The sequence below is a fragment of the Bos mutus genome, chromosome 19 (genome assembly GCF_027580195.1).
Source record: "Bos mutus isolate GX-2022 chromosome 19, NWIPB_WYAK_1.1, whole genome shotgun sequence".
Taxonomy (NCBI): Eukaryota; Metazoa; Chordata; class Mammalia; order Artiodactyla; family Bovidae; genus Bos; species Bos mutus.
In genome coordinates this window covers 29,668,200-29,682,493 of record NC_091635.1, presented here as the reverse complement: position 1 = coordinate 29,682,493, position 14,294 = coordinate 29,668,200, and the positions used below count along the sequence as shown (strand labels likewise).

The 14,294-nt window shown below is 46.8% G+C and overlaps 1 long non-coding RNA gene and 1 other non-coding gene across 2 annotated transcripts; both read left to right on the top strand.

Moving 5' to 3' along the window:
• The first annotated feature begins 111 nt into the window (after nt 1-111).
• LOC138992118 (uncharacterized) lies at nt 112-6,302 on the top strand. Its single transcript, XR_011468005.1, has 3 exons — nt 112-217; nt 815-1,727; nt 5,113-6,302. It is a non-coding gene; the product is annotated as an uncharacterized lncRNA (long non-coding RNA).
• A 7,502-nt stretch (nt 6,303-13,804) lies between these two features.
• Nucleotides 13,805-13,995, top strand: LOC138984041 (U2 spliceosomal RNA). The gene has a single exon (XR_011461400.1). It is a non-coding gene; the product is annotated as a U2 spliceosomal RNA (small nuclear RNA).
• Nucleotides 13,996-14,294: the final 299 nt, after the last annotated feature.

Sequence of the window (14,294 nt, the reverse complement as noted above, 5' to 3'; positions counted from 1 at the left end):
CCCAAAGATAGAAAGTGGTGCATTTATCTTAAGCATTGAATTACTTTGGAAGGTTGATTTTAACCCATGGCTGATTCATGTTAATGTATGACAAGAGTCACTATAATATTGTAAAGTAATTAGATTTTAATTAAAATAAATAGAAAGTTTTTTTTTTTAAGTTTACTCAGGTTTTCTTACAGTTTGCAAGGGATCCTGGCATTCATGGGAGAAATAAGTAAGTTGCATGAGGGAAACTATGAGTTAGAGCTCACTCTTGTTTTTCTAGCCATTTTACTGTTTTGTTGTTGTTTTTGTTTGTTTTGTTTTTAATTTAAAACCCTGTGCAATCCCTTAAGAGTTTCTCCATTTCTCTGCCTGAGAAGTGCAGCTTTATGTGGTTTACTTGAGCCTTGAGTTCTCTTAAAGACAGTCACTTCAGCTCTGCAGTCTTAGACGGGGCGCTTTCTCCCCGCCCACAGTTGTATGCCACTCAGAATATTGGAGTGGATCAAACCCAGCTCTACTGCACTGCAGGCGGATTCTTGACCATTTGAGCCACATTCTCCAAAAGACAGCGCCTTCTGCCCTGCAATCTTGGAAGGGGGCATTTCCAAGCTCCCACTTGAAAACTCCCAAGCTCCCAGTTCCTCCATATGGCATCCTCAAAACAAAACCAGAACACTAGCTTGACTTTCTTGTCTTCCATTACTAAAGTGTTCATGTTTCCTGATTTCAAGCAGTTCCTGCTGAGTTACTGAGATCCACCTGGAGTCTAGATTAAAATGATGGGCAGTGTGTGTCAGTTGTACTGACTGGGATTTCATTTATACAGGTAACTGACTGACAAGGAGAGGTCAGTGCCACTGAAGAAGATGGTATTATGCCTTAGCATTCCAAAGAGAAGAGTGCCTACAGTAAGACCACTGTGTCTTGTCTTTTGGATACACAAGGCAAGCTGTTCAGGTCAGCACAAAGTTCAAATCATGTATAAGACGAACGAATTCCCTATATTGTCTCCTTTCGTCCTTTTCCATTGATTCGGGCATTTGACCAACATCTAGGTGCTGGGCGCTGATCTAAGTGCACCAGATAGTGTGGTGGGGAAAGCAGCCACTGGGAATCTGCCCAGGTACCATGGGACAATTGCACTCATCTCGTGCTAGTAAGGTTATACTCAAAATCCTCCAAGGCTAGGTTTCCAGAGTCCATGAACCAAGAACTTCCTCGTGTGTCAAGCTGGCTTTCGAAAAGGCAGAGGAACCAGTGATCAAATTGAGAACTTCCGCTGGATTCTAGAGAAAGAAAGGGAAATCCAGAAAAACTTCTACCTCTGTTTCATTGAGTCGGCTAAAGCTGACTGTGTGGATACTAAAGCCTTTGACTGTGTGGATCATAACAAACTGTGGAAAACTCTTAAAAAGACTGGAATACCAGACCATCTTACCTGTCTCCTGAGAAGAGCTACCCACGTCTGAGGTCAGGGGCGGTGGCCGGGAGGAGCTGCCCTACGCCCGAGGCCAGGGGCGGCGGCCAGAAGCTGCGGCCAGGAGGACCAACCACACGCCTGAGGAGCAGTGGCTGCCACGCCTGAGGAGCAGTGGCTGCGCGGACGCAGGATGGCCTAGATGAGCTATCCCACTTTGAAGGTCAGGAAGGGTGGCGGTAAGGAGATACCCCTCGTCCAAGGTAAGGTGCAGCAGCTGCGCTTTGCTGGAGCAGCCGTGAAGAAATACCCCAAGCCCAAGGTAAGAGAAACCCAAGTAAGATGGTAGGTGTTGCAAGAGGTCATCAGAGGGCAAACACACTGAAACCATACTCACAGAAAACTAGTCAATCTAATCACACTAGGACCACAGCCTTGTCTAACTCAATGAAACTAAGCCATGCCTGTGGGGCAACCCAAGACAGGCGGGTCATGGTGGAGAGATCTGACAGAATGTGGTCCACTGGAGAAGGGAATGGCAAACCACTTCAGTATTCTTGCCTTGAGAACCCCATGAACAGTATGAAAAGGCAAAATGATAGGATACTGAAAGAGGAACTCCCCAGGTCAGTAGGGGCCCAATATGCTACTGGAGATCAGTGGAGAAATAACTCCAGAAAGAATGAAGGCATGAAGCCAAAGCAAAAACAATACCCAGCTGTGGATGTGACTGGTGATAAAAGCAAGATCCGATGCTGTAAAGAACAATATTGCATAGGAACCTGGAATGTCAGGTCCATGAATCAAGGCAAATTGGAAGTGGTCAAACAAGAGATGGCAAGAGTGAATGTTGACATTCTAGGAATCAGTGAACTGAAATGGACGGGAATGGGTGAATTTAACTCAGGTGACCATTGTATCTACTACTGCGGGCAGGAATCCCTCAGAAGAAATGGAGTAGCCATCATGGTCAACAAAAGAGTCCAAAATGCAGTACTTGGATGCAATCTCAAAAACAACAGAATGATCTCTGTTCGTTTCCAAGGCAAACCATTCAATATCACAGTAATCCAAGTCTACGCCCCAACCAGTAACACTGAAGAAGCTGATTGAACAGTTCTATAAAGACCTACAAGACCTTTTACAACTAACACCCAAAAAAGATGTCCTTTTCATTATAGGGGACTGGAATGCAAAAGTAGGAAGTCAAGAAACACCTGGAGTAACAGGCAAATTTGGCCTTGGAATACGGAATGAAGCAGGGCAAAGACTAATAGAGTTTTGCCAAGAAAATGCACTGGTCATAGCAAACACCCTCTTCCAACAACACAGGAGAAGACTCTACACATGGACATCACCAGATGGTCAACACCGAAATCAGATTGATTATATTCTTTGCAGCCAAAGATGGAGAAGCTCTATACAGTCAGCAAAAACAAGACCGGGAGCTGACTGTGGCTCAGACCATGAACTCCTTATTGCCAAATTCAGACTGAAATTGAAGAAAGTAGGGAAAACCACTAGACCATTCAGGTATGACCTAAATCAAATCCCTTATGATTATACAGTGGAAGTGAGAAATAGATTTAAGGGCCTAGATCTGATAGATAGAGTGTCTGATGAACTGTGGAATGAGGTTTGTGACATTGTACAGGAGACAGGGATCAAGACCATCCCCATGGAAAAGAAATGCAAAAAAGCAAAATGGCTGTCTGGGGAGGCCTTACAAATAGCTGTGAAAAGAAGAGAAGCGAAAAGCAAAGGAGAAAAGGAAAGATATAAGCATCTGAATGCAGAGTTCCAAAGAATAGCAAGAAGAGATACGAAAGCCTTCTTCAGCGATCAATGCAAAGAAATAGATGAAAACAACAGAATGGGAAAGACTAGAGATCTCTTCAAGAAAATTAGAGATACCAAGGGGACATTTCATGCAAAGATGGGCTCGATAAAGGACAGAAATGGTATGGACCTAACAGAAGCAGAAGATATTAAGAAGAGGTGGCAAGAATACACAGAACAACTGTACAAAAAAGATCTTCACGACCCAGATAATCACGATGGTGTGACCACTGACCTAGAGCCAGACATCCTGGAATGTGAAGTCAAGTGGGCCTTAGAAAGCATCACTACGAACAAAGCTAGTGGAGCTGATGGAATTCCAGTTGAGCTATTTCAAATCCTGAAAGATGATGCTGTGAAAGTGCTGCACTCAATATGCCAGCAAATTTGGAAAACTCAGCAGTGGCCACAGGACTAGAAAAGGTCAGCTTTCATTCCAATCCCAAAGAAAGGCAATGCCAAAGAATGCTCAAACTACCACACAATTGCACTCATCTCACATGCTAGTAAAGTAATGGTCAAAATTCTCCAAGCCAGGCTTCAGCAATATGTGAACTGTAAACTTCCTGATGTTCCAGCTGGTTTTAGAAAAGGCAGAGGAACCAGAGATCAAATTGCCAACATCCGCTGGATCATGGAAAAAGCAAGAGAGTTCCAGAAAAACATCTATTTCTGCTTTATTGACTATGCCAAAGCCTTTGACTGTGTGGATCACAATAAACTGTGGGAAGTTCTTCAAGAGATGGGAATACCAGACCACCTGACCTGCCTCTTGAGAAATCTGTATGCAGGTCAGGAAGCAACACTTAGAACTGGACATGGAACAACAGACTGGTTCCAAATAGGAAAGGGAGTACGTCAAGGCTGTAAATTATCACCCTGCTTATTTAACTTATATGCAGAGTACATCATGAGAAACGCTGGACTGGAAGAAACACAAGCTGGAATCAAGATTGCCAGGAGAAATATCAATAACCTCAGATATGCAGATGACACCATCCTTATGGCAGAAAGTGAAGAGGAACTAAAAAGCCTCTTGATGAAAGTGAAAGAGGAGAGTGAAAAAGTTGGCTTAAAGCTCAACATTCAGAAAACGAAGATCATGGCATCCGGTCCCATCACTTCATGGGAAATAGATGGGGAAACAGTGGAAACAGTGTCAGACTTTATTTTTCTGGGCTCCAAAATCACTGCAGATGGTGACTGCAGCCATGAAATTAAAAGACGCTTACTCCTTGGAAGGAAAGTTATGACCAACCTAGATAGCATATTCAAAAGCAGAGACATTACTTTGCCAACAAAGGTCCGTCTAGTCAAGGCTATGGTTTTTCCTGTGGTCATGTATGGATGTGAGAGTTGGACTGTGAAGAAGGCTGAGCACTGAAGAATTGATGCTTTTGAACTGTGGTGTTGGAGAAGACTCTTGAGAGTCCCTTGGACTGCAAGGAGATCAACCGGTCCATTCTGAAGGAGATCAGCCCTGGGATTTCTTTGGAAGGAATGATGCTAAAGCTGAAACTCCAGTACTTTGGCCACCTCATGCAAAGAGTTGACTCATTGGAAAAGACTCTGATGCTGGGAGGGATTGGGGGCAGGAGGAGAAGGGGACAACAGAGGATGAGATGGCTGGATGGCATCACTGACTCGATGGACTTGGGAGTTGGTGATGGACAGGGAGGCCTGGCGTGCTGCAATTCATGGGGTCGTGAAGAGTCAGACACTACTGAGCGACTGAACTGAACTGAGAAACCTGTATGCGGGTCAAGAAGCAACAGTTAGAACCTTCTATGGTACAACTGACTGGTTCAAAATTGAGAAAGGAGTATGACAGGCTGTTTCTTGTCACCCTGTTTATTTTGCTTTTACAGAGTACATCATATGAAATGCCGGGCTGGATGAGTTACAAGCTGGAACCAAGATTGCTGGGAGAAATATCAATAACCTCAGATCTTCAGATGATACCACTGTATCTTTCTTGGCAGAAGGGGAAGAGAAAGAGCCTCTTGCTGAGAGTCAAGGAGGAGAGTGAAAAGCCAGCTTAAAACTCAATATTGGACTTCGCTGGTGGTCCAGTTGCTAAGAATCTGCTTGCCAATGCAGGGGACACTGGTTCAAACCCTGATCCAGGAAGCCCCTGTGACACAACTACTGAGCCCTGCGGGGAGCCAGCACGGGAGTTCCCACCCATGACAAAGGTCATGCGGAGAGGCCTGATATGCAAAGGCGAGTCAGGGCTCAAGGCGCCCCCCTGGACCTGCCCGAGCATTTACCCCAAAACCAAAATTTGTCTGTTTTACTATTTCACGACTTTCACCAACTCTTCTGACATTAACAGGGGGCTATCCCCGACCACCTTTCTCTGTAAGAAAATCAATTTAAAACTCTAGTTAATAAGTCTCCTGGGCATAATAGGAGTGTTTCAATTCAAGCCCCTCTGATGACTTTCTAGCTTGCCTGACAGGTTTGTTCAGATTCACAGCCTCCCAACCACGAGAGGCACGGGAAGCTTAAGATATTCTAACAATGCAGAGCTTCTCAGAGAGTTAAAATTGTTAGAATAGAACTAGTAGAGGATTTCTTTGTTGAACTAATGCTTGCTGCCAAGTTTCCATATCCCTTACCTACTGTGTCCCTGGGAGTGTATTGATTAATATAGTTGGTGTATAGAAATTTAAGTAGTAGCTTTAATATTTGTAACCTTGGACCCTTGAGTTAATTCTTTTCTTGTTATAGCCCACCACACTTTTGCCCTATAGGAATGCAACTTTATCTAATGCTTTCGGTGGTGCCTGACTTTAGAATAATCACCTTTAGAGAAAAATAAGTTTTCTGAAGAAAGAGTCATAAAATGTTAACAGGCCTCCTGGCCAGAAGATGATGTAAATCACCTAAAGCTTTTGCATATGATAATTTTGCAGAAAGAAAGCCTGGCTTCAATAAAGATCAAGGACTGCTGACCTTGCAGGACTCTACCCGCCCCGCACCACCCCCCCCTCATTATCCTCTATGCACAACTTAAGGTATAAAAACTACTTTGGAAAATAAAGTTGCGGGCCTTGCTCACGGAAGCTCGGAAGCTCGGTCTCCCCGTGTCGGTTTCCCCCGTGTCGTTCTTTCTCTTTCCTTTTCCTTTTCAGGCTGATCTCCCTGGAACGAAGCGGCTCTCTGCATTCACTTTCCTTCCTGGGCTTCTAAGACCCACTCCAGAAGGTGCATAAGGTGGGGCACCTTCCGCAATTCGAGAGGGCGCCTGCGGCCTACATGAACAGAGCAAGTCCCAGGCTGGGGCTTTATTGGCTTTCTGCGTAAACCAATGAATATCAGCCTCTTTTCTCTCCTCTATTTTCTTAACTGCAAAATTCTTTCCTTATCTCTTTATCTATTCTTTTAATCGCCAACGCCGTCCTCCCGAGGGAATCCCTGGATCCAACCGGGGCTGGACCCCGGTAGAGCCCGCACTCTAGAGCCCGTAAGCCACAGTTAGAAAGTAGCCCCTGCTCGCCACTAGAGAAAGCCTCATGCATCAGCGGAGACCCAGTGCAGCCAAAAATAAATAATTAAACTTTAAACCTGAATATTAAAAACACTAAGATCATGACATCTGGTCCCATCACTTCATGGCTAATAGAAGGGGAAAATATGGAAGCAGTGACATATATCCTCTTCTTGGGCTCTAAAAATCACTGCGGATGGTGACTGCAGCCAGGAAATCAGAAGATGATTGCTTCTTGGCAGGAAAGCTATGACAAACCTAGACAGTGTATTAAAAAGCAAAGACAACAGTTTGTCACAGTGGTCCCTATAGTCAAGGCTATGGTCTTTCGAGTACTCATGTACAGATGTGAGAGCTGGACCATAAAGAAGGCAGAGGCCAAAGAACTGATGCTTGGGAACTGTGGTGCTGGGGAAGACTCCTGAGAGTCCCTTGGACTGCAAGGAGATCAAATGAGTCCCTCTTAAAGGAAATCAACCCTGAATTCTCCTTGGAAGGACTGATGCTGAAGCTGAAGCTCCAATACTGAGACCACCTGATGGGAAGAACCCACTCATTGGAAAAGGCCCTGATGCTGGGAAAGATTGAAGGCAGGAAGAGAAGGAAGACAGAGGATGAGGAGGTTGGATAGCATCACTGAATCAATAGACATGAGTTTGAGCAACTCCAGGAGACAGTGAAGGACAGGGAAGTCTGGCATGCTGAGGTCCATAGGGTTGCAAAGAGTCAGACAGGACTTAGCAGCTGAACAACACCACATCCTCTATGCCAGGACATTTTAGTAAATGGATTTTTGGAGCAGGGAGTTGGAATAGGACTCCCTCCCTCTTGCTCCGTCCATTCCACCCATTGACCTGGTATTGTAGTACCTTCAGGAATAGTGCACCCCTCTCAAGGAAAAGAGAAAGTATGAACAACAGGCTTGTTACATTTTTTTCAGTGTCTTCCTCCTTTTGTTTCTGGGTACTGGTCTTATGTGAAGGTTTCTGTTTTGTTTTATCAACATGTGATTTTCTGTTTCCTTGTTGGGGAGGTTTACTTATGAGTACTATTTCTCATGAGGGTCATATCCATGCACTAATTTTATGATAAATTTTCCTGTATCTTTCAAAACACTGTAATAAGGCTGTATCCACCTTCTTTAGTAGTTTTGTTTTTTCTTAATACTGGATTATTTCTTCTATCCTGTGGACAAGGTGCTGCTCTCAACACCTAACAAATCTCTGAAACAGTTTGGGTTTCCTGGAGTCCCCAGGGGAAGACTCTTAATTCTAGGAATTTTTAAAATTCACTACTCCACCCAAGTGTATTTTCCCTCAGAGAAGAAACTGAAGAACAGAAAGTTTAAGTAACTTGTCAGAGTCACCCAGCTAGAAATTAGCAGACGTGGGCTTTGAACAGTATCTATGAAACAGAATTGTTTCCTCCACAATCTTTGCATCTTCTTCAGCACTTCTCTTACTTCTCCTGGGCCTCTCACCCAAGAGGGAAATAATTCACTTGATTAAAGATAAGAGAGCTGAAACTGGCAGTCTCACCCACACCCTTCATCCTTTGCCTTTGCCAGGAAAGGTGTTGATGGACAAATGGGAAGGAGGAGGAGGGGCAAGGTAGGGGTGAAGGAAGGGACCCTGTTTGTGGGGACAACACTACCCCAGTCCAGTATCCTTTAAATGGGAACTCCAGTCCCTACTTCCACATCCAGCCTGGGGTCCAGGGAGCCTTCCTTCATTAATGACCATTTTGTTTCTTGGCAGCCTCATTTCTACAGCCCTTTCTCTCCATAAGATCACAGCCCAGGACAGAGTGCATTGGTGAATTCCCTACAGAGAACACTGGACCATTCTTATTTTGACAATGCCTGAGTGCCTGCCAGTCTGAAGGCCTCAGTGAAATGAACAAGGACTTGTCCTCATGAAGTGAAAGTTATAAAGAGGAGTAGGAAGACCAGAGAGTGACTCAGAGGGTCATTTCAGATAGTGATATAAGCGATGAAGCAAAACAGAAATGTGCTGTAGACTAACTGGGGGGAGAGCTACTTTACATGGAGGAGGGGGTGCTCATGAAGGCCTCTCCAGTGATGACCTCAGAGGCAAGTTTAAGTGGCCAGGAGGCAAGGAAGCATTTCAGACAGTAGGACAGACTAGCTGGGACCTACCTGCTTCCTCCCATTGGCTCCCTGACAGGTTCAGATTCCAGCTGCTGAGTGGAGGGTCTTCCTCAGATCTGTCTCCCCACCAGACTAAGCACTGAACCCAGAAGCTGGTTCTTCACAGCCACAGCTCCGCAGTGCCCAGCACTGTGCCTGCCACACAGCAGGCAATCAGGAAATCCTCCATGATTCATGACTACATGATGGTAGTGAAACTGAAGTCACTCAGTCGTGTCCATCTCTTTGCGATCCCATGAACTATAGCCTGCCAGGATCCTCCATCCATAGGATTTTCCAGGCAAGAGTACTGGAGTGGGTTGCCATTTCCTTCTCCAAGGGATCTTCCCGACCCAGGGATCAAACCCAGGTCTCCCGCATTGTAGGCAGACACTTTACCATCTGAGCCACCAGGGAAGTACGTACATGACATGATGGATTGACTAAATATACTCAAGGATTTCCTTGAGTGTGGGAATGAAGCACCCAGCCTTAGCTGGGAATTTCCTGGTCTATGGTCCCTGACACCTTGGGAGTCGGGAGGGATACCTATAACACCTTGTACTTCCAGGCAAGGTCTGGATAATACTGAATCCTTTGGCCTTTACTGGGGAAGAGGGATTACTTAGAGGAGAAAAAGAGAGGCCATGGGAGGGATGACTCTGGAGAGAGAGGCCCCCTCAAGGCCTGGGGGGCAGAACCCTGGGCTGAGAGTCATCATGACTCCTGTCCTGACAAGTGAACTGGTTCGGAAAAGCCACCTCCCCACTTGGAGCCTTGGTTTCCTCAGCATGTAAGTAGGGGCTTAGATGATTCCAGGTCCCTTTCCCCAGGACAACCCAGGCTCTGGAGTAGGGGAGGGTACAGGATGGGTGGAGCTCACCTAGGAAGCAGCTGAGGACATCCTTGTCTCCACTGCCTCCCAACCGAGGACCTGTCTGAGTGCACAACTGAAGGGAGGAGAGGAGTCTGCAGGAGGAGGTATGGGAGGAGAGACGAGATTCAAGAGTGGCTTCTGCCAGGGAATGACAAAGACAAGTATTTCAAATCCCAGCTTTGCTTCCTCAAGAATATATTGGAGAGGGAATTCCCTGGTGCTCCAGTGGTTACAGCTTTCTTCCACTGTAGAGGACACAGTTTACATCCCTGGTTTTGGAAATAAGATGCCAAGGCCAAGAAAAGAAAGAATAAAATGGAGAAAACACAACCTACTACTTAGAATGAATGTGAAAAGAAAAACAGTTGGAAAGGGCCCCTTAAAAACCCTTTTCTCTGGCCAGGGGCCCATTCAGAGGCAACTCATCCAAAACCGAGTCTCAGAGCCCAGCCAGGGTAGAAAAGGAGCAGATGCTGCCCCCTGGTGGATGAGTCTGTCACTGCCTAAATCTGAAGTAAAGTCGAGGAGTGAAGTTGGACAAGTTCCTTTCCTTCCTTCTGGGGTCTTTTTGTTTGTTTCTTTTTCTGGCCATGCCACCCAGCTTGTGGGATCTTAGATCCGCTACCAGGTATTGAACCCTTGCCCTTGGCAGTGAAAGCCTGAAGTCCTAACCACTGAAGTGCCAGGGAATTTCCCTGGAGTCTTCCTTTTAGACAGGACCTTCACTACCGTTTGAGGTTGGGAATGGAAAAGCCAGCCTTTTCAAGTTGTTTTTGTGGAGGTAAGATCAGATGTAAATGAACATTTTCTGAGCAGGAAATCTGATTTCAGTGACATTTCTTATGCTTTTCCTGAGGGCATAGTAGCTGGTGCTGGGAAGGCAGAGGCGGGAGGACGCAGGAGGGCGGAGAAGGTTGTGAAGAGGCAGTTGCAGCAGGTTGTGGTGTCTTAGGAGACAGATCCACTCGGGGACAGATTCCAGCATCCATCTGCACAGGAGACTGGCACTTGGGGAGACCTTGACATCAAGAGGGGCCTTGGATGATCAGCCAGAAACAGTAGCCAGAGCCCCAAGAGGGTGGCAGTGCCATGGGAGCAACAGCCAATAGCTGCGAGGAGGGAGGAACAAGCCCACCAGAGAGAGACAGAGAGGAGAGTTGAAGGGAGAGAGCCAGGCTCACACTGTGCAGGGAACCCGCTGTCGGCCAGTTATCCGAGCTGATGGAATCTTTAGAGCTTTCACAACAGGGGACAATCCCCAGAGACCTTACATGTTTGGTTCAACTTTTTAAAAATGTATTTACTTTCTGGCTATTTCGGGTCTTAGTTGTGACACACAGGCTCCAGAGCACTCAGACTTAGTTGCCGCGATGCATGGGGGAATCTTAGTTCTGCACCAGGAATCAAACCGTGTCCCCTGCACGGGGAGGCGCATACTTAACCACTGGACCACCGGGAAGTCCCTGATTCAGCTTCTTGATTTCATAGATTTCTGTCAAGTCATCCATGATGTTTGGCCCACATGAATGGTTGCATGCTCAAATTTGGGAGTTTGTCAGAATCATCTGGAGGACTTGATAAACACAGAGCTGGGGCCTCCTTTCAAAATTTCTGATTCAGAAACTTGAAGACTTTGTCAGACCCAGCCTAAGCACAGTATACATTGTCTCATTGGACCCTCATCCAGTCACTCAACACATATTCATCACAAATCAAGTACATTCAGAGCACTACCATAGGTGCTGAGAATAGACCAGCAAACAAAAGGTTTAGGATCAAGGTGAAAGTACAGCACTGCTGCTGCTGCTGCTGCTAAGTCGCTCAGTTGTGTCCGACTCTGTGCAACCCCAGAGACGGCAGCCCACCAGGCTCCCCCGTCCCTGGGATTCTCCAGGCAAGAACACTGGAGTGGGTTGCCATTTCCTTCTCCAATGCATGAAAGTGAAAAGTGAAAGGGAAGTCGCTCAGTCGTGTCCGAGTCTTAGCGACCCCATGGACTGCAGCTCACTAGACTTCTCCATCCATGGGATTTTCCAGGCAAGAGTACTAGAGTGGGGTGCCATTGCCTTCTCCGAAGTACAGCACTAATGACTGTATATTTGTGAATATACCTACATTCTATGTGTCTGTGTCCATATCTACACATGTATCTATGCCATGTGAGCATCATGGGTGTCAAAGCCACTTGGCAGCCAACAGAAATACAAGACCACGGAGAGCGAGATGTGAAATGGGAAGGCTCAGGGTGAGTAGGTGTAGATAGTTTGCAAGACTTCAAATGGAATCATTTCTATTTTACAGGCAAGAAGTGACTTTCCCCAGGATATACTCATTAAGACATTCCGATGTGCTGCATTTCCTCGTGTAGCTTCACAAGTACCCTCATCAGAGAGGCATTCTTATCATCCCCAATTAAAATATCAGGACTCCAATTTAAAAAACCTGAAGTCCCAGTGGTTAGCAGGATGCTTGAATACAAATCCTAACTTCTTTTCACATTAGGCAAGATGCTTAGCCTCTCAGCACTTCCATCTGTAACAGTGCTTTCAAGAAATATGTGAGGCACACATTTAACTGTTTTTGTAAAATTTGGCCACACTGTATGGCTTTTGGGATCCCAGTTCTCCAACCAAGGATGGAATGCAGTCTCCCACACTGAAAGCGCTCAGGCCTAACCACTGAACCACGAAGGAATTCCCCCCTGCAGGTAAATGCAAATATTCTTAGGCATATAAAAAAATAAAGAGAAGTGGGTTAAATTAAGTTTAATATATTCTTTAACTCAAGATATCTCAGAAAGTCTCCAGTCGTCAGTGGTTAGAGCTCCATGTTTTCAGTGACAAGGCAGGGAGGGTTCCACCCCTCCTCAGTCAGGGTTCTTGCAAACCTTGGGGCACACTCCCCCCTCTCCCACCACACACAAAACAGATATCTAAAATATGTTTCAATATGTACCTAATATCAACATTACAGAGATATGTTACAATTTTTAATACTAAGTCTTTGAAATCCCCATGTGTTTTTTTCCACTTTCAATACCTCTGAATTGGGAGGAACCACCTGTCCAGGCTCCCTGGCTGCATGTGGCTAGTGGCTGTGACAGTTCAGATCAACAGAGTGTTTCCTCGACTGTTTGGGACGTTGTGACCCACCAGGCTCCTGCGTCCATGGGATTTCCTAGGCAAGAGTACCGGAATGTGTTGCCATTTCCTTCTCCAGGGGATCTTTCAGATCCAGGAATCAAACCCATGTTTCCTGCCTTGCAGACGGATTCTTGACAATCTGAGCCACCAGCGAAGCCCACAGCTGAGGAGGGGCAGGGAAACGAGGGTCTAGGCGGAGGGAGCTTTCGGTAGGAGGCCCGGAGGCCCGGGATCTGTTTGGTTCGTAGAAGCACCGAAGGACAAGGGCGCTGCAGTTGGAGTGAACCCCTCCAGCGGCCCGGCCCCGCCTTCCGCATCCACACGCCCCCTCCCTTCCCCACTGTGGGCCATCCGCCTTCCTCCTGGCAGCGAAGCCCCCTCCACACACGCGACCCTACAAAGCCCCTCTCTCCGCAGGCGGAGGCCTGTGTAACACACTGCAGTCCGGGCGTTTCTAGTGAGTGAGTCTTGCGACCTTGTCTTCAGGAAAACTCTCGGCCAACAGCTCGTCGCACGGGTCCCTCTCGACGGCCACCCCGCACCCCCTCCGGTCGGGTCTCTTCTCTCCACTAGCACCAAGGAGGAGCTCCCCGCCGCCGCCCGAGGCCGTCCCCAGGGCGCTGCGGTCCCGCCGGAGCCACGCCTTCTTGGCGACAGAGGGCGGGGCATGCAGATTCGAGACGGCGCTTCCGCCCGAGAACCACAAAGCCGCGGCAGATGCGGGATTTCTCTTTTACAATGTGGAGAATCCAACTTCTGCTCGAGAGTCTGGTGTAGTGCCGCCATAGCACTGTCAACGAGGCAAAGGAAGGGAGACCTGGAGTGAGCGGGGACCCGGTCACACTGAGTGCAACGTGCACGACAGCAGGACGGTGACAGCGACGGGCGGTGGCGCGGTATCGCTTCTCGGCCTTTTGGCTAAGATCAAGTGTAGTATCTGTTCTTATCAGTTTAATATCTGATACGTCCTCTATCCGAGGACAATATATTAAATGGGTTTTTGGAGCAGGGAGTTGGAATAGGAGCTTGCTCCGTCCATTCCGCGCATCGACCTGGTATTGCAGTACCTCCAGGAACGGTGTACCCCTTCGGGGAGAGTTACTAAAGTGCCCAGAGGCAGAAAGTAGCTCTTTTTTGGATTCAGTTAGTTCAAAAAGTTAACTAACTCTTAAGTTTTCCTGCAGTCTTTGTAGGTGTACTTTTGTGGGATCTGTTTAAACCTCTATTTCTCTGAAAGACACCACTTTCTGGGTTAAAGTCTCGGAAGAGGGTCTACCCGCTCTCATTTCTCACTGGAGTTCAGTTCAGTTTATTTCAGTCGCTCAGTCGTTTCCGACTCTCTGTGACTCAGCACGCCAGGCCTCCCTGTCCATCACCAACTCCCGGAG